At 51.0% G+C, this 21,163-nt stretch overlaps 1 protein-coding gene across 1 annotated transcript in view; it reads left to right on the top strand.

Annotated features, from left to right (window-relative positions):
• Nucleotides 1–21,163, top strand: part of LOC144168734 (dual oxidase maturation factor 1-like) — a 408,321-nt gene that overhangs the window by 83,619 nt on the left and 303,539 nt on the right. The window lies entirely within an intron of this gene.

The raw sequence follows: 21,163 nt of genomic DNA on the forward strand, positions 1-21,163 counted from the left end.
ATCGTTGACTCATTCAAACTACGTCAGAAGCTGCTGATACAACGCATTCACTACCACCAACTCCCCAAACACTAAACGTTAACGCAATACACCCACCCCCTATGCGACGCATTTACTCGAGTCCCCATCGCGGGGAGATGGGCCCTTTTTACACCAGCTCTTGCTTGGCCTGGTGGATAGGGAAGAATGGCACCTCCAGTATTTATATTGACACTTCAACTTTGTAACGGCAGGATTAGAACTATCGCTTCTAATAAACTCTATCATACTGTTCCGAAAAAGAAAATTCATACCTTTCCTAGCACTCATCAAGTCACTCCCAAGCCAAACTGCTCAAATCTCGAAGGCGAAAGACTTCCGTCTTTCTATGTCGCGTTGTGGCGTACAGAAAAATTCACAGCATATCCACGGGGTGAATGATGATGAGTGGGCGAAGCTCCTGAGGGGAAATCATCGGTAAAACCGTGACTCTACAGTGAAAGTTCGCCCACTACATCTGTGTCCGAACGTAACGTCTAGAAAGTCTCGCTTAAACCGCGCGTCGGCACCTTGGGGCTGAGCTCGCCTGATGCGTTTTGCAGACGCCTCACGAGCTCTCACTGCATCGGGGTCTGCCTGCCGATACGCGCGCTTTCTCGCCGCTTCCCGTTCTCTGACGTTTTGGAGATCCTCTTCGCGCCGCAGCCGTGCCGCTTCGCGTACGGCAGGGTCCTCGCGCCGTTGCCGTGACGCTTGGGCCTCTCGTTCTCGAACGCTGGGATCTTGGCGGCGGCGTCGCGCAGCCAGACGACACGCTTCGGCCTCCCGCTCTCGTACGGCAGGATCTTGGCGGCGGCGTCGCGCAGCTTCACGGAGCGCTTCTGCCTCGCGGGCTCGCACATCTGCAGCCTTATCCATCGGGCGACTCCGAGCGCGCGCCAACAGCGAACGGATTTTATTACAACGCTCCCCGCCATCTAGTAAACAATCCAAGAACTAAACTAGAGGTAGCCACGCCATCTAGTAAACAATCCAAGCGCATCTTTTCATCATATACAAGTACCGCCATCTAGTAAACAATCCAAGAACTAAACTAGAGGTAGCCACGCCATCTAGTAAACAATCCAAGCGCATCTTTTCATCATATACAAGTACCGCCATCTAGTAAACAATCCAAGAACTAAACTAGAGGTAGCCACGCCATCTAGTAAACAATCCAAGAACTAAACTAGAGGTGGCTACATACATACGTCGAGGATGGACAGACCCACGCCCTAAGGAGCTTCGCCCCTGAAATGGGTGCCCGCATCGGGCCAGGGTAGCAGCAGCGCCGGTTCTGAGAAATGGCGGCGCACAATAGAACGTTCTGGACCCGCCTCGTGCACGGCTCGCAGCTTCACTCTACGTCGCCATGGGTGCCGAAGCACCGGGCCCTAGTCGCACGCGGGAAAGACCCACAAGGTACCCCACGGCGGGACAGGCCAGAAGAGCAGCTCGAAATGCCGCCCGCCGGGACGAACAGGCTGAGTAAAGGTTTGGTTCTTTGTTTATTGCTTCGATGCGCCGATGTTGTGGCGTGTAGAAGTCTACCGATGGTCTGCGTTGGTGCCTGATGGTTGCGGCACTGATGACACGACGATGAGAGTTGTTGACGGTTTTTAAAACTGTATATTTAAGCGAGAGACATATACAGGATATTTACAGACTCAAGTAGACAGAGTAAGAAATAAAGAGGGTTTCTAGGTCAGCTAAGACTTTGTGCCCGCGGCACTCCCGTCAGCGACGGACGCTGACCTAAGACTACTCAAGTGGTGAGATCCTCCCTAACCTGACCTGGCTAGCCCGGCAATACGCCGGCCGTGCATAGCACATTAATACCCTGAGGATTCGACCCAGAGACCTCGTGTCTCGTGGTTTTAATGGGTCATTTAGTCTCCACCCCCGATACACGGGCCAATCAGCATCCCCTGGTGATCTGATTGGTCGGGTTACCACATTCGGGTTTAAATTGCGGTGGGAGCGTCCCCCGTAAGTCTGAAACATTGGTCACCCTCTCTCACCAACCAAAAAGGAAAATATCAAAAGCAAATGAAACAGATACAACAAATATTCGGAAACCCGCGGACACACGTGCGAGCGCCAGGGACAAGCTTCTACGAACGTGGTCTGCATCGCCTGTTCCCACGATTCTCGTCCAAACACGACAGCCACTCCACACCAGCTGAAACCCATAACCATCCGTCTTAACGACCCGGCGCGTCCCCAATTCTCCGCCGTTGACAGGCGATGCCCCGTTAATTGGACCATGGGCCGGAAACAGCGCGCAGGGACAACAGGACACGGCGGCCGGCTCAGGCGTCGCCTCTGCCGCACCCATCCCGGGCCGCTACGCGCACACCCTCGCACGCCTTCCCTCCGCGCGCGCACGGGCAACAAAGAGAGCACTTTCCCCTAAATCGACCGCCGTCCCACTCCAGTGGACAGCTGGAGTGGGACGGCGGTCCCACTCCAGCTGGAGTGTCTCCGGAGGCGCAGCGGACGAATGGTTTTACAACCAGCTAAACGAAAATGCGGTGGACCCGGAGCCAGCTACTACCAAGCTCCCTGAGTGCCCTTCAAGCCGCCGTACCGCCAATGTTTTCCCACAGCTGCACCATGCACTCCGGCAAAACAACGCGACGACGCGGCTGCGGCCCCAGACAATGTGTCCTCACGCGAGCGGCGTGACCAAGAGGCCGCTTGCTCTTAACAAGCTGGCTGCCATAAAGTATTTCATTCCCACTTCCCGGAACCGCGCCGCTCCCTCTGCGTTCGACACATTCCGCGTCGCTGGCGCCTGCATCCCTTACAGGCTGGATGAAGCCCTTGAAGAGCAACACGAAGGCTAACAGAAAGTTCAACAACAGATGAACACAAGGACAAACCAGGCTTCAAATTCTTTAAGAGTTCTAAGAATCGATTGATTGTAGGGTTTAACGCGCCGACGCAACGCAGGCGATGAGGCGCGCCGTAGTGGAGGGCTCCGGAATAATTTTGACCACCTGGGGATCTTTAACGTGCGCCGAAATCTCGTACACACGGGCGTTTTTGCTTTTCGCCTCCATAAGAAAAGCGGCCGCCGCGGCCGGGAATTGAACCCGCGACCTCGTGCTCAGCAGCGCAACGCCTTAGCCACTGAGCCACCGCGGCGGGTCAGTTCTAAGAATCCCTCCTAATTTTCGTTCTATGCTTCATTCTCAGCTCTGCCTTAATTTGCATTTCGCGTCGTTCGTGTCTATAGTAATCACTAAGTATGCCGACGCATAGTTGTGGACGGAACGTTTTTGTCCGCATAATTTGATTCAACAGAACTAAACAACCGTAAAAAAAGCGGGTACGGCTACAGACAAGCGGACGAAATATTGATGTCGAGCTGCTATAAAAAAATAGAAACGGTATGTCAGGGCCAGAGGCACACTCGCCAAACGCGGAACCGAGGATTAACTGATCGGTTGCGCAGTAATGGAGAGTTTTAGTATAGCGTTTTCTGCCTTTGCGTACGCTAAACGTTAAATTTTTGCGGCGCGCTACGTCGGTACCGCGCGAAGAGTTCTAGTACAGCGTTTCGTCGGTTTTGGTTTGTGGCGAGATAACGCTTATGGCGCCATCGGTTGAATGGAATGCGAAGCAACACTCATATACAAAATGTGCACAATGCTATTGAAATATTCTTCTGCATAAGCGCACTCTATACCAGAAGCACTGAAACCCCGAGGTTACTTGTTTTGGCGATCGCACACAAGGCTCGAAACCGCGTACACATTTTAATCGACCTGAAAACAATCAAGAAAGCAGTTTCGAACAAACGCGACGTCGGGACTTAGCTGATTGCACTTCGAGGCGGAAGCACAAGAACAAAATGCGATTTTTTGCCTCCAGTCCGTCGTAAACGCGATTTTTTGCCTCCAGTCCGTCGTAAACATCGCACTCACTTTACCTGATTTGCAGGGTGTTACGAATCAGCCCGCCGCTATGCTTCGTTCAATACTCCTCGGCTGTGCGGCGAAGCTTCCATTGCGTGCACCTTTCAAGCAAGCCCCCCTTGTCGGCGACTCACACTTGCAGCCGACGGAAAACAAGCTGTGACAAGTCTGGATCGCAGGCGTCTCGCTATCTATCGGCGTGATTCAAACCGGCTTTGGCAGACGAGGCACGCTTCAACCTGTCCGAAGGACGCAGAAGCTGTTGCACAGACCTCCTCTCTCCCCTGTCTCGGACTCAGCGTGCGCCGCTACTACCGACTGCTCACGAATTCTGGAAACAGTGTTGTGTGTGTCTGTGCCGTTCGTGTCGTGTGCAGAATCTAGAGGGAACGTTTGTTTTGACCATTGGCGCTTTGGGTATAAATAAGACCCCCCCCCCCCCAAGCGCTGTAGTTTATACCTGTTTCAGCAGTGAATCAATGGTGTCACTCTGCTCGAGTCCTGTACGGTAACCTCGCCTGTCGGGGCATTGTTCTTTGGCTTCGGCTCATCAATCGCTATGAAGTAAACAAGTTCCGTTTTGCCTACGGCTTCTGGACTTCTTCAGGGCTGCAACATTGGCTGGCCGCTCGCTTCAAAACAAGCTACCACACGTATGTCCGAGGCGACGGAGCTCGGCTCGGGTACGCGTACCCGTACGCAACAACTGCTTGGCAGCGGTCGGATGGCAACTTCGTAACACCTGGAGCCAGCGGTGCGAGATCCAACACCACGGACGTCGAGGCAGCTTCGGGCTTCGCAGATTTCACGGCGGTCAAGTGCGTGTGCGGGACTTTTCTTCACTGAGTTTTACCAGGCTTCTGAGGATAGCTGGTAGGGCGTGTGTTTTTGCCGCGTGGGTGATTCGCGCAAAACATTTTTGGGGCAGTGGTAAAGCAGTACTCGAGACCGGCCATGAATTTGAAGGCGTTGAAAAAACCGCAGTTGTTGGAGCTTGCAAAAGAGTTGCCCTTGGATGTTACGGACGCGCTGAGAAAGGCAGAGCTGATACAGGCCATACTCGCTGTTGGGGCTGACGACGACGAGCTGTCGGAATGCCTTGAGCGGATCAATGGCAGGGAGACGGCGAAACGTCAGGCTGCAGAGGCAGAGGCTGAGCGCCAGCGTGAGGAACGCGAGGAAAAAAAGCGAGCACAGGAGCTCGAGAGGCAGAAACAGGAACGCGAGGAAAGAAAGGGAGAACAGTACCTCGAGAGACAGAAACTGGAATGTCAACTCGAGTGACAGTGTGAGCTGGAAATGAAGCGTCTAGAGATCGAGGCACCTCGATCTAGGCGTGAGAGTGACGGCAGCGCGCGAAGCGTGCAGTCTGTGGTGACTGAGCGACCTATGTTACGAATGAGTGACCTAATGCGACCCTACAAGGTAGGAGGAGACATCGGTCTTTTTCTTTTGTCAACTTCGAGCATATGTGCGAGAGGGCCCAGTTTAGCCGAGACTCGTGTCCGCAAATGCTGCTTACGCTTTTGCCAGGTGAGGCATCCGACGGGATGACCCTCTTGCCAAAGGGGGAGGAGCAGGACTACGAGAAAGTCAGGTCGAGCCTCCTGCGTAAGTACAGGCTGTCGGCAGAGGCGTTTAACCAGAAATTCCGTGAAGCCGAGAAAGCTAAGGGCGAGTCGTACTCGGAGTTCGCCTATAAGCTGAGGGCTAATATGGAAGAGTGTCTCGAAGAGGCAAATCCTTTCGGAGAGCACGACGAGATGGTTGAGTGCTTCAGTCTCGAGCAGTTTTACCGCCGACTACCGGAGAACCTGAGACTCTGGGTGCAAGTTAGGCCAGGGGTAAATACTGTGGATCATGCAGCTCAGCTAGCCGACGAGTTCGTGGGACGACGAGGTGAGCAGGGGCCGAAAGACGGCCAAAAAGAGTCCAGGCCGAGGCCTGATCCGTCAGAGCCGAAAGGCAGAACTTCCTACGAAAAGAGCGGAGCGAAAGCGGCCGAATCCACGAAAAATGAAACGGGCTCGGAAAATGAAAAGAGTGCAAACGCAAAGGCACAGCGCCGAAGAAAGGCTTTTGAAACGCGCAATGCTCCGCGTGCTACAATGTGGGGAGACAGGGCATTTCGCCGCGAGTTGCAAAAAGAGCAAGCTTGTCTTTCACTTAGTAGCCAGGATGAGGATAGCAGACTTTTGGAGCCATACGTACGCGAGCTTGCAGTTAACGGCAAACCGTGCCGAGTTCTTCGGGATTCCGCAGCAACGATGGACGTGCTCCACCCGTCCTACGTCGAACCACACGAGTTCACAGGCAATTGCGCGTGGACAAAGCAGGCCGTAGAAGCGCAAAGCGTGTGTATTCCGATCGCCAGGATAACCATCGATAGTCCCTTCCGAAAGCTCGAAACAGACGCCGCTGTCTCTCCCAGCCTTCCGGCGCAGTATCCGTATCTTTTCTCGAACAGGTCCCATCATCTAGTGCGCGAAAGGGGACTCGTTTTCGGGGAGGGGATAGTGTTCGCGCTGACGCGTTCGAAGGCTCGCGAACTCGGAGCGAAGGCGGCGGTTGAAAGCAGGGACGATTCGCGAAGTGAGGAGGTGGGGAAGCTTGCTGAGACTAGTGCCGACGTTGGTTCCTAACGCGGCCAGTCCGCCTCCTTGCAGGTTCAGGTCGCAGGTGTCGAGTAGCAGCAGCAGCAGCACGCCGAAACAGATGATTCTCTGGCAGAGCTTTTTGTAACACCGACATCGGAAAGTTTAGAGCGGTTGCTGCACGTCGGTAGTACGGCACTGAGCGCGCAGCAAAGAAAAGGTCACACGCTGGAAAAGTTACTGGACAATGCAACTGAAGGGCTTGCGAAAAAGAATGTAAGGTTCCAGACGAGGGAGGAGACACTTTATCGCAAGTATCGAGACCGGAGAGGGGTAGAGTATGACCAATCAGTTGTCCCGCAGGTCTATCGTCAGGATTTATTGCGTCTCGGACACGGCAACTCGTGGTCAGGGCACCTAGGCATACGAAAAACAAACGACCGCCTATTGCAGGAGTACTACTGGCCAGGGTGCTTTCGCGACGTCGAAAACTTAGTGCACACTTGTGAAGTGTGCCAGAGATTGGGCAAGCCGGGAGACAAAACCAAAGCGCCCATTAAACTAGTGCCGGTTATCACTGAGCCTTTTCGCCGCCTCGTTATCGACACGGTTTGCCCACGGCCCACAACGAAGTCTGGCTACCGTCACATCTTGACGGTGCTCCCTCCTGCTGCTAAGTTTCTTGAGGCCGTACCTTTGAAGGAATTCAGCTCAGTGGAAATTGTGAACGCCCTACTGTCAGTGTTCGCGAAGGTTGGCTTCCCGGCGGAAATACAATCAGACCAGGGTACACTTTTTACGAGTGCACTAACGACGACGTTTCTCGAGAAGTGAGGAGTAGAGCTCGTTCATAGTTCTGTGTAGTACCCTCAGTCGAACTCTGTCGAGAAGGAATGAAGCGCGTTCTCAGAGCCATGTGCTACGAACGAAATGCTGACTGGGAGCTGTGTTTGCCGGCCGCGATGTTTGCTTTGAGGACGGCTCCTCACGAGACGACGCGGTTCACGCCAGCGGAACTTGTTTACGGACGCTCGTTGCGTTCCCCCCTCCGCATCCTCCGGGAATCGTGGGAAGGTAGGGGCGAAGACCCGATGGTTGTAGAATACGTACTCTCGCTGATGGACCGCTTGCATAGGGCACAGAAGCTAGCGGGCACCGCAATAAGCAGAACCAGAGAAAGTCAAAACCCTACTACGACAAAGGAGCCAGGGAACGCCAGTTTGAGGTTGGCAACCAGGTAATGATTTTGCGGCCGTCTCAACGCCACAAACTAGAAGTTCAGTGGGAAGGCCCGGCAAAAATCCTTCAAAAATTTTCTGATACCAACTACGTGGTGAGCGTTCCTGGAAAGTGCAAGATCGCGCAAGTATACTACAGCAACGTACTAAAGCCCTACAGGCAGCGGGAAGCGGTGGTGCAAATGCTAGTTAACATACCCGAGGAGATTCCCCCCGAGATTCCGGTATTGGGGCCGCTTACCCATGACGGCACGAAGAGACTTGTCAACGACCTAGTAGCGAAGGCGGAGCTGGAGCCTGATCAAAAACGCGAGTTGCAGGCACTGTTAGAAGAGTTCTCGGACCGATTTTCCGATAAACCGGGCAGAACTTCCCTCTTAACGCATGACATCGAGCTCACGTCTTCCCAGCCTGTGCGTTCGAAGGGGTATCAAGTGTCGCCGCAGCAGCGCGAAATTTTGGAAACTGAAATCCAGAAAGTGTTGGCTCTCGATGTGATAGAGGCTTGCGGAAGCGACTATACTTCGCCCCTGATACTGGTTCAAGTTCCGGCAAGTATCCGCGACCATGTATAGACTATAAGTTAAACCTTATCACAAGAGACCAAACCTACCTGATACCGAGCATAGAGGAACGTATCTAGAAAGTAAGCAGCGCATACTTCATTTCCACTTTTGACTTAGTGCGGGGAAACTGGCAGGTTCCTCTGACGAAGGAAGCTAGCCGATATGCGGCGTTTATTTTACCCATGGGAACCTTCCGACCCAAGGTTTTGAGTTTCGGGCTGAAAAACGCGCCATTATGTTTTTTAAGTCTCATGGACAAAGTGCTACGAGGGTTCGACGAGTTTGCGTTGCCCTATTTAGACGACGTGGCTATCTGTTCTGCCTCGTGGCCGAAGCATCTGGAACACCTGCGCTCCGTGCTTTCACGTTTGCGTGACGCTGGCTTAACAATCAAGGCACCTAAATGCCAAATGGCACGCGCTGAAGTTACTTACCTTGGTCACGTTATTGGTAGGGGTCATCGCCGACCTTCTGAAGTTAAGGTAGCGGCAATCCGAGACTTCCCGCAGCCCCGAACCAAGACAGACATTAGGTCGTTCTTGGGAATCGCAGGTTACTATCAGAGGTACATTCCGAGGTACTCTGAGCTTGCTAACCCTTTAACCGATGCGCTTCGGAACCGCTACCAGTCGCGTGGGGCGAAACAAAAGAGCCGGCGTTCGCTGCCCTGAAAAATGCTCTAACTAGCCACCCTGTACTGAACTCGCCAGACTACTCAAAGCCCTTCGTGGTCCAGTGTGATGCCAGTGACCGTGGGATGGGCGCAGTTTTGTGTCAGAAAGCTAACGACAACGAGGAGCACCCAGTATTGTACGCAAGTCGGGAGCTGACGGTCTCTGAAGAAGCGTACAGCGCCTCCGAAAAGGAGCGTGCGTGTCACGTTTGGGCGGTGCGAAAACTGGCCTGTTACCTCGCCGGCTCGAAGTTTATAGTAGAGACCGACCACTGCCCTCTCACGTAACTGCACACGATGTCCTCAAAGAACGGTGGCCTCCTACGGTGGAGTCTGGCTCTGCAGCAATATGCGTTTGAAGTGCGGTACAAAAAGGGGAAACTGATTGGCAATATCGATGGCTTAAGCCAGAGTCCTTAAGACAAGAAGTTACCTGTAGACGCCTGATTTTCTCGTTTGCATTATTTTTCCTGAACCAGGTTTCGCCCTTTACGATTACATTTCTTTTTGTGTGGGACATTTCTAATCACGTGAAATGTCACCTTTCAGGTTTTTGTGCTTGTCTAAAGTACTGCTGGGCTAAAACATAACCACTGCAGTTAAAAGCCTGGTAGAGCTTCAGTGTGGATTTGTCGTCGCACTTGCCGGCGATGCGGTTGTGTCTTCCTGTGTTGTTCGGATGCTTGCCTGGCCAAGCTAGAGACGTTCTTGGGGAGTCCAGTGACCGGCCCAGAGAAACTGCAGCACGGTATCGTACAGCCCAGGCCTGGAGTCACGCATCTGGCGAGCACTTCTCTCCGAAAGCATCCCTCCGGACAACGATTGAAGACCCTTATCCATAGGGATCTCGGACCCCCGGCGGAGAAGCTGTTACGAATCAGCCCGCCGCTGTGCTTCGTTCAATACTGCTCGGCTGTGCGGCGAAGCCTCCACTGCGCGCGCCTTTCAACCAGGCTCCCCCTTGTTGGTGACTCACACTTGCAGCCGACGGAAAACAAGCTGCGACAGTCCTGGATCTCACGCGTCTCGCTACCTATCGGTGTTATTCAAACCGGCGTTGGCAGACGAGGCAAACTTCAGCCTGTACGAAGGACGCAGAAGCTGTTGCGGAGACCTCCTCTCCCCCCTCTCTCGGACTCAGCGTGCGCCGCTACTACCGACTGCTCACGAACTCTAGAAAGGGTGTTGTGGGTGTCTGTGCCGTTTGTGTCGTGTGCAGAATCTAGAGGGAACGCTTGGTTCGACCGTTAGCGCTTTTGGTATAAATAAGACTCCCCCAAGCGCTATAGTTCATTCCTGTTAGAGCAGTGAATCAATGGTGTCACTCTGCTCGAGTCCTGTACTGTAACCTCGCCCGTCGGGGCATTGTTCTTTAGCTTCGGCTCATCTCTCGCTATGAAGTAAAGAAGTTACGTTAGACTTCGGCTTCCGGTCTTCTTCGAGGCAGCAACATTGGCTGGCCGCTCGCTTCACCACGCTACCAAACGTATGTCGGAGGCGACAGAGCGAGGCTCGGGTCGGCCTTCCCGGATGCAAACGCGTCACCAGCACGCACGCACGCACACACACACACGCACGCACAGGCAGGCAGACAGACAGACAGACAGACAGACAGACCTGGACGCCGACCAGGAGCTTTGTTCGGGCAGTCAGCGATGCCACGTTAGTTTCGCTCATGGAGAGAGGAACTTGCAAACCACGGGACCTATTTGGAAGACAGGAGCACAAAATGTCTTCTATAAGATGCAAATTACTGCTCACACAGGCATAAAGAAATTGAGGTGCTCCGTTCTAGCGGGCACCATGCTGTAAACACAGGGACACGCAAGGGCCGTAGCGTACGTACTGCTACTTTGATGAAATAGCGTGCGTTCGCTTTACAGACGCTAAACGCAAAACCTACTCTGAGTACTGCGTATGCGCAGTGCCACTGACGCAAGGACATGGTGTACGGTGACAGTTTGCGCAGGGCTGAAAACTCTCTATTAAAATTCTCTAATTTTTGAGTGTTAAGAAGACATATTTGCTTCTTTTGGTGAGGAATAGGCCAGGAATGAATACAGGTTCACTAGCCCACGAGCTTGCTTACTTGCTCGCTTGCTGGCTTGAGCTGTTGATTTTCACAATTTAGGATTGCACCGTTTGTTCGGAAAACAGCTCCAGAAATTCGGAGAATCCGCGACTAAGGCGCGAGTATTCTTACGCCCGTCTACGTGAGAGACATTCCTCAGAGAGCCTAAAGTCTGTGTACTTGACTCGAATGCGTAAACATTGACTTTTGCTTCCGATACTCGTGAAAGGCTTGTATACTCTGTAGTCTGGTTTGCGTACGGGGAGACAACGACGCCCTTGGTGTTTATTTAATTTTTATTTTTTATTCATTTAATTATTTTTTATTTTTGCAACACATCCTCGCTGTATCGTGCCTGCGCGTGGCGTTGAGCCGATGCTGGTAGTGGCACAACGACGGAGACACGCCGCGAGTCACGCCGACAGCTGCGGCAAACACAACGGCGGGGGGGGGGGGGGGGTGCAAGGGGGGGGAGAGGGGGGAACCACCAGGGGCTCGTTTTGTTTTATTTTCGGTATTGTAACGACACACGCCACTATCCCAGAAAAGAACGAGGGAGGGCGCCGCAAATTTCTCCTCAACGATGCACAAGGCTCTAAAGAAATTTCAGCGTTGTTTCACGTAAATATCAGCCATGCGGAAGGGGTAACCCTCGGTCCGCACTGCGCGGCCAACGTGGGTGACAATGTGCGTCTTCGATCCGCGTACTCTCGAGCGACGCTGCGTTCGCGCGGCTGCCGCTCGGCATTCGCAGCGTGAAATGAAGAGCGATTCAAAAAATAGAGCGCGACTTGGACAGTCCTTCTTTACCGTCGTTGTCCAAGTCGCGCTCTATTTTTTTGAATTGTAATGCACCCGACAGATTTGCTTAATGAAGAGCGAAGCGAGTGCAGCGCCCATTAGTAAGCGGAGCACAGGAGCGAATGGCGGTGACGCCGACGATGCTGGTGAACACGGGAGGAAGGGGTCAGCGAATGTCGCTACTAGTATTTACTCGCGTAATGATCGCACTTTTGTTTCCAAAATTATGATGCGAATTTAGGGGTGCGTTCATTACGCGAGGTAAGTTTTTCGCAGAAAAAGTTTCCGCGCAGAAAACGCAAGCAAGTTGCAGGTCAGAATGATTACGATAGTTCTCATGAACATAATAAATAATAACATAATAAACACTCCACGGACCACCGCCAGCCGCGTTGCAAAGTAATGCAAAATGCTGTGTTTTCATAAATTACGGAACACGCCGGAACGAGTTTGCTGCGAGGTGAGAACAGGTCGACCAATAAGTGGCTGCTGCCGTCACAGTTGCGGGACATCGAAGCAGACACGGCTGCCGACGCAGAAAACTGAGCGCGTTTTTAAGTGCGAATGCACTTTATAAGCGACCCCAAACCATCCACCGCCGGCGGCGGCGGCGGCGGCGGCGTCGGCGGCGTCCGCAGTGCTCCTCTATATTTAAAAAAGAAACAGCATCCGGCGCCAGGTTTCGATCCGAGGACTTTGCGGCCGCAGCGCGACGCGCTACCGACTAAGCCACGGAAGCCACTTTTTTTTTTTTTTTTCTTTACTGCATGGAAACCGACTAAGCCACGGAAGCCACTTTTTTTTTTTTTCTTTACTGCATGGAAAACTTCCCTTAATTTTGGTTTGGTGAATGGGGTGCGAAACCGTCCTTATTTGGTGGCATTACTTGGGATAAGGACGCACTTCAATACCTAGGTGTACCTTTGCACCAAATACGAAACACCGGGCCTCATTGGTCATTGGCACTCCAAAAAGTCAAGCGAGCGTCTCAGGCATGGATGGGGCGAGAACTTTCTGTGTTTGCGCGTGCGCACGTTTGTAATGTCTTCCTTGTCGCAAAGCTTGTTTATGTGCTGCAAGTACTCCACTGTGCGCGTTCTAAAGTGCAAGCTCTACATAGAGTTTTTGCAACATTTGTGTGGGGGTCCCACTGGGAACCTATGCGTAGGGACAATTTGTTTCTTCCATTAGTGTCTGGGGGTGCTGGGCTGATACATTTGTTTGTACACCAGCTTGTATCTCGGTTCTTCTTCTATAAGGTGACGCATCATCCACTTCTGCTCAACGTTATTCAACAGCGCATAAGTTTTCATTTACCGTTTTTGCTTGTCTCCACTGGTGAAGTCAGTACGAAACCGCCATGGGGGTTTTTAAAGGAGGTGGTTGACACCTTCAATTTCCTTACTGCGAGGTTTTCCCTGCAATATCTGTTTACCCTTTCCAGGAAGGCTTTGACGAACACTTTATTAGAGAGTCTGTTCCCAGTGCCGGTTTATCGCCAGCCTTACATTGGCCACCATAAGGACAGTGTTTTGAAGCGGGTCACACGTATGTGTCTTCCTCCAAATGCAAAAACGTTTTTCTTTAAGCTGCATACATCAACACTCCCAGTGAAAACATGGTTGCGCGAGAAAGGAATGTCTATTCCTTGGTCTGACAATTGCCGTTTATGCAATCAACCTGAAACCTTTGATCATTGTTTTGTTTTGTGCCGGGATGCGGTGTTTTTCTGGGATGTGTTGCAACGAACTCTTAAAAAGGACATGGACATTACCCCTTATACAATTCGGTTCTTGCCTTTTAGAGATGTTACTGGAGTGCCCTATGATATGTTTGTTGTGATCGGATTGTATAGCTTGTGGAAGTGCCGCATGACGGACAGGCACGCGGAACCCCCTCGCCCAACGAAGTCCATTTTTCGGGAGCAAACTGCGTTGGTGCGGAGCATTTATGCGGCGCAAAGTGACCCACCAGAATGGCTGCATCTGTTGGACGCGTGCGTCTGCTTGCCAGAGTTTTAACGGACGGCTTATTTTAGCTGCAGTGATGTGCACCTTCTTGGATGACTCCTAACTTTCGTAGGCTGTATTAAGCCACGGAAGCCACGCTGATATCAGCGTGAGTAACGCGCCTTATATCTTTAACGCATTCAAACTACGTCGTCAGCGGCGTGCGTTGGCGACTCAGCGGCGTTATAGCGGCTTGATAACTGCGTGGTGTACACGTGATACTACAAACCCGATGGAAGAGATGGAAGAGAAGGCGGCGAGGCGGTGGGCTGCGGGGGCCGAGCGCAAGCGCCGCAAGCGGGCCGACAACCGTGCATTCGCACTTTCACATTCTCCCCCTCGGGGAAATGCGGGGGAATTTTTTTCTTGGTCTTGTAACTTATGTGCATTTAGTGAGAGTTTCTTCCGCACCAATAATGAACTCATGGTAGCCGACATCGCTAATATCGGAAAGTCTGCGGCAGTGACGTAGCCGCTTTGAAACAGGGGGAAACATAGATATGCACAACCATCATAGATTGACTAGGCGCGCATACGACATATTGCTGCGCAAATTCAGGGTGTGATCATTACGCGGGAGATAAAAAAAAAGCTGTATTTTGACAACGAACTTCAGGGGTGCGATCGTTACGCTAGTGCGATCGTTGCGCGAGTAAATACGGTATGTACACAGCGAGCGAATGCAATGTTGCAGAGCAAAAAGAGCGGATTGCGCGAAGTGCGAGGGGCGGGCGAGAAACGCCGTGTGGTGGGTTTCCGAGGCCGGAGCAAACTGTGCGCCTGAGCCCGAGCCTCAAGTTCTCGAAGTGACCGCACACTCTAAGAGATCCGTAAATAGGTCTCCCGTTAAGTTTTTTTCCTCGGTCTAACTAGGCGCGGCCGCTGTGGCTGCAGTCCTGCTTTCGTGGGCGCGCGTTTTCGTCGGGCGATCAACTGGTCGTCCTGCTTCATCCTTGCATGCAGCGACTCCAGTGGACACGCGTGCACTACACATAATAATAATAATAATAATAATAATAATAATATTTATTAGTCAAACAGAAGTCATGTACATAATCAGGCCTACCTAAGCCGCAACGGGCTTGTCAGGCAGAGCCTGGCAGGCGACAAGCGTTAAAAAAAAAAATTATATATGTTACAGTACGCAGTACCAACCAAGAACAGATAACCATTCGGTATTCCCGAAATCTCTGCAAAGCACTAGCGCATGCGCCTCAAAGCCTTTTTCAGTTTATATTTCGAGGCATGCGCAAAAAAGTCAGATGGCAAAGTGTTAAATATAGCTGGCACATAATAACGGCGTGTTCTTTTTCCGTACCTTGTGGAACAACGAGGAATTGCGTAACGTTGCTTCGGTCTCAGGGACCGAGCAGGAGTGTAACACGTTTTGAATGTATTAATCCAAAAATGTTTTAAGATAACGGTTTCATTTAGGAGCGAGGTAAAATCGGGCAACATCAAGGTTTTGAATACATTGTCATCTTTCTCCATACACAAGTCATATGCAATGGTACGCAGCAAAAAACGCAAAATGGAATTGACTCGTTCTATCCAACGTAAAGAACAGTGACCATATACTGTAATAACGTACCTAAGCACACTATAACAAAGGGAATGTACAATGACTTTTCGCAGCGAAAATGGAATAAATGTTCTTAATTTGTACAACAAAGATGATACAGCACGAATTTTTTTACATACATAAGCAAAGTGGGAATTCCAAGAAAGGTCGCTATCGAAATACAAACCTAAATACCTCACAGTGGACACATACTTTACAGGAATACAACTACAAGAAGAGCAGGCCGCTGAGTGTAAAAATAAAGATTGCGTTAAGTCAATTTTTTTCAATGGATTGTGAACGCAAATCAGCTGTGTTTTTTTGGTATTAACATCAATGGAATTGGCCGTAAACCAATTCATAGTTTCCATTGCAGAAACTTGAAGCGACTTTATGGCGTCAGAATGACGAGAAGCATAAGAAACAAGAACCGTGTCATCGGCGTACTGAAATATTGAAGACGATACAGAATAGGCGAGGTCGTTAACATACAAGTTAAACAGCAGAGGACTCAGTATAGACCCTTGTGGTACACCTGACCTAATAAAAGAAGCATTACTTGAAAATTTACCAATCCGAACAACCTGAGTTCTGTCAAGTAAGAAGTTTTCAAGTAGACGCAGAAAGTTGTCCCGAAAACCTAGTCTTTGTAGTTTGGTGAGCAGGAGGGTATGACACACGCTATCGAAAGCTTTACTGACATCAAGAAATAATGCACATGCAATCTGGTTACGATCGAAAGTATAGTTTAATAAATCAGAAAAGTCCTCGAGCAAAGTTTGAGTACCTCGGCCTCCAATAAACCCATACTGAGATGGAGAAAAAACATCATGAGTCGATAAAAAACTGGTCATAACATTTAAAATGTGTTTCTCTAATATCTGAACTATACAAGAGAGAACAGAGATAGGTCTATAGTTTTCAATTTTATTTCGAGAACCTGACTTAAACAAAGGAAAAACTATTGCCTTCTTCAACTGTATGGGAATGATGCCACTCTCAATGATATGGTTTAAAATGGAAAGAAGAACAGCTTTAATGTGGTCAAAATTTCTGCGCAGCACATTTATCGAAATACCATCATGCCCAGGTGATTACTAACATGCAGCGGTTAGGGGAGAACAGGAACGTTTCTCGCGCCATCCTCTTTTTTTTCTGCCTGGGCATTCTTTCTCTCACCAGATTGGACGAGTTCGTCGCTCAGGACGCACTTCGCACTATCTCGCTGGCACGGGGCCCTTACGGTGCCAAGAAATCTGGGTGGCATGGTACAAGTTTCTGAAGCTCACGCCGAAGGAAAAGGAGTAGCCCTTAATACAGCCGCGAACCGTGCATTGGGTTCGTTTATTTTAGGGTCGAAGCTCCTCTTGCTCGGGGCAAGTCCCTCGGCGCGCAGTGTCCACTAGTTCTCGAGGCGACCGCTAGAGGCATAGAGTTAATACTGCTGCTAGAGGAGCAACTGTGCAATAGTTAATAGGTCGCCCGCTAGATGGCCCGCCGCCGCACAAGGCGCACACCTGTACTGCGTCTCCGCTGCTCCGCTGCATACTCGGGCGCGCGCGATTGTAATCTTCAATGGAAAACGAGCCCCACAGCTTTGTAATCCGTAATGTAATCGTTGTATATAATTTCATCGATATGTAAATGATTACATCTTGTGTTCATATTTTATATAAGTGTATATATTTACATCGATATGTAAATAATGAACATCGCGTATATAAGTGTATATACAATCACCCCTATAACAACGTGTCGAGTCTTTATGATGTGTGGGGGAATGTTTCACGGTTTCACCGAGTAGCATTGGAGCTTCGCCCCACTCATTAGCATTCACCCCGTCGAGATGGCGCGGATGTTTTAGATGCGAAGAATCTCATGCTTGGTGCTGTGTCTCTCCCTCCCTTGTCGTTGTTGTGCGCCGTCCGAACTCTGCTGCGCATGCGCGTCTCTTCAGCCCTGTCAGCGTTTGGCCTGACGTCAGCGGAGTCCACTCTAAAAAGAAATATTTAGGCGGCGCCCGGTTTCGATCCAACGACTCTCTGGCCGCAACGGAAGGTACGTGGCGCTCTTCCCACGGCGCTACAAACCCAGACGGGAGCATGTGCTACGAACGCGCCTTATGTCCTTCACTCATTCAAACTACGTCAAGAAGCTGCCGATACAACGAAGGCACTCGAAGCTGAACGTCAACGGAAACGACGAACTGAAAACTTTAGAGGAGGATGTTGAATTTCCCGTTGGAAAGCTGTGGTTAGAAGCGCCACGCGCCTTGAAGCTCAACCAGAGAAGAGGACGAAGAGGGCGGGAAGCGGGGTAAGAGCGTCAGCACGCAAAAAAGAAAGACGAGAACCAGGAGGTGTTCGATCAGGTAACGCGGGTGTCGGGCTCTTCGCTGTCTCTACATTTCTCTACATTTCTCTGTCTCTACAGGGGGGTTCACACTACGTTCCCATTCGTGCTCCGATAAATGAAACCACATAACGGCAACACAATGGAACCTACGCGGAACCCCCATGATGCTTCGCATCCTACTCATGGTTCGCCATGGGAATATGGTGTAATTTTTTGTTTTGCTTTCACCGCTCGGCTACGCCGGTCTGGGTTATTTGTTTTATGTGTGTGCCAAGGTAAGCGCGTGTTTCATTATTTCTTTCTATGCCGCGCGTGTTATCTCTTCTTATAGGGAGAATGTATCGAACTAACATCACCAGCCTAGAATAATTTTCTTTGATCTACTGTGTTCTGGATGTAATTCGACGGTTCGAGAAACACTGGCGCATAAAGATAAATTCGCGCGTAGCCGACGCCGCGGCATTCGATTCGCCGACCCCAGTCTGCGCACGTCACTTTATTCATAGCTGCTTCGCCGCCTGTGTATTCTTTAAGTTGTTAGGGGAGCGCAAGTTCGCTCCAATAAACTTGTTTTTCCTTCAAGAGAACTGCGGGGTCTTTGTCTAGGTGACAATATTTTAGTGGATGGCATCAGCGAAGCGCATTTTATGGTCAGGTACTTTTCTGTGGCTTGCTGAACGCTGCACTGCTAGCTCGCAGTGTATCAAAAGGGGCCCGTGCGGGCCGTGGCGGCTGTGTGAGCCAACACGCGCACGACGCCTGCAGTTCGCGAGCCACGAAGCAGCTCGGGCGCGCCACGCCGTGAAGCGGAAATCCATTGTCTGCCGGGAGTGTTCTGTAACCTTGACACGGTGCGCTGGCGATTAGCGTTGTGCACTCTCTCGGCTTGCACAAGGGTGTAGTTTACGCGTGTCGAGTTCGTTGTTCTGAAGAAACAAGGCTGCTCGGCGATCATCCCCCCATGCGAAAACGGAAGCAACACAGTAGTGTTGTGCTTGCATGTGTGAGCTGATGTGTGAGTGTACGAGGCGGAGAGCGTAGAGGGCATTTCTTCTAAGCTGTCTAGAGTTGCTGCAGGCCTAGAAGAACCCGTCGCGTGACGTAACACCCTGCCACGCGGAGGTGATAGTGCTTAATCATTCTGACCGCTTGCTCCAACTCAGTCAATTCGATGGCGGGGTCGCGGTGTGGGTTGCTTCATTAAAGCTTCGCCCAAAGAACGCCAAGTCGAAAGAAGGCGGGGCTCTACGTCTGCAGCGTAAAAAAAACGCGCCAGCAACTTGGTTTCTTTAATGGGTTGCCAAGCGCTCGATGAAGAACTATTAGCAGCGCAAGTTATGAGTTACTCAGCTTTGTACTCCGCTATAGGAAAAACTAGAAACCGTTCCACACTGAGAGAGTAAATACTACGGAAGCCCGATAAACTACACATTGCACACGTGGTTAAAGAATGTACACGTATTTTTTATCGTGGTGTGATGATGGTTGAGGCGAAGGCTTTGTTATTGCTTAATTTCATGGAATAGTATTTCAGTCTAGCTGACAAACATAGAGCTGGCCGTTTCTCTCCATCTGAATCCAACGTTCCGGATGTAGACGGGAATTCCACAACTTTTCCAAGTTTTCTGTTAACGACCTAATTGTGAGAAGCAATTGAAAGTCGTCGGGATAATGGAGTCGCCCATTCAGCGTAAGGGCTAATTGCTCCATACTTTGTCGCAATATAGGGCCTATGCAACGAGTGTGGCAGCTACTTTCTAGAACCGTAGTGTTCGTACGTGCCCATGTGTTGACAGCCAACGGCAATTGTCTTACTTCTACAACTTCACCGTGAACTAACTAATCATGACATGTAAATGAAACTCCACTAGAGACTTCTCAGGGGCCCGTTGTGACGTGCTTGTTTTGAGGAGGTGCTTCACAAAACGAGAGTCGCATTCGTTTTGTGTTGAACGTTTGCCACAAAGTTTGCTCTGCCCCGAGAGGTTTTTTCTAACGCACATGACAAATGCGCCAGCCGTATGAAGCCTGGCTTTACTTAAGGAATCCTCCTTTTGTCGCAGAAAAGTTTGCACTGTTGGCTATGATATGTCACGCTGCGCTCGTTATACGGCGTCTCCGCGCGCCCACCCACACTAGTGAAACACGGGATATAGCTTTCGCAGGGTGAAGCGCCATGGCATGCCTCCCGTTTAACGGGCACTAGCAAGTTGTACCAAACCGTGCACAATTGCACGCATAATGCAAAGCCAGTAATTTCGCCTGTTCAGATACAATGCGGAGGAAACAGGAACGGCCTGTACGGGTGGTCCTGTCGTGTCAACCGGTGGGACCAGGGGGGAAGTCACTTCACCAGCCAGTGAGCAGGAAAGCTCCTCGGTGCTATGACGCCAGAGCGTATGGATTATTTTATGCGCTGCCTCGCAGTACACATATTCTCTTCGAAGAGTGAGGCGATTCCTCATGCTCAAAGGGAGCGTCTTGAGGAGCACTCCCGGGGCTCTTTCCCACGTGGCAATTCTAAGTTGCGGCGCTTTTGCGATGCATACGTAGCTTCTTGAAACTCCTCGCCGCATTACCAAGTGCTTCAAACTAAGCCGCTGCTTTAAACGGAAGGCTGTCAACCGCGCATTAGCTCGACGTTTAGGCAGCCTTTCCTTTTTATTATCGCATTACCGCATCCATCATTTGTAATTTAGGTATGGTTCTCATCTCGTGCTGCACTTCAAGTCAGCCACAGCTGCACAAACTGGATGCGCGCCGTCACGTATGGGGCATTTAGACCGTTGTAACGTAGAGCGGATAGCGTAAGTTGCGCTAAGGTTGCAGTCGCTCGGGGACCATACGGCGCACGCGTGTGGACCGCGCTTTTTTTTTTCGTCCGGAGAGAGGAGCTGTAACGGGGGCAGCGGCTTAAGGTTTCAACCTACCCGGTACCAGCCGGCGAGACGTTTCACTGTGCAAAAACTAGCCGAAAGGCTGTCAGCCTCGACAGCTTGTGCACGCGCCCTGGACACGGCAACAACGATGACGACGCGCTCGCTCTCGGTGGCATTAACGCGTGGCCCCTGGGAAACGAGCCGTTCACGGCTATTTACAGAGGCGGTGAAACCCTGTCGGATAATCGGGGATCCAACGACGGGGACGGAGTGCTTGCATTGGGTTGGGCTTGCCTGGGTCGCTCACTTGAAAACCGGGTGGGGACGGGAAGAAGAGGGAACTACTTTGACAACAGGGTCTTGAAATGATTCTTACACCCCCATTCTCTAAGAAAACCCTACTGAAAAAAATCAAACGATATATGAACGATAACTCGTATACGAGATTATGGGATCGTAAGGTGAATGATATCAT

Source organism: Haemaphysalis longicornis, unplaced genomic scaffold, assembly GCF_048455015.1.
Source record: "Haemaphysalis longicornis isolate Haplotype H1 unplaced genomic scaffold, Haemaphysalis longicornis Haplotype H1 scaffold_2, whole genome shotgun sequence".
NCBI classification, from domain to species: domain Eukaryota; kingdom Metazoa; phylum Arthropoda; class Arachnida; order Ixodida; family Ixodidae; genus Haemaphysalis; species Haemaphysalis longicornis.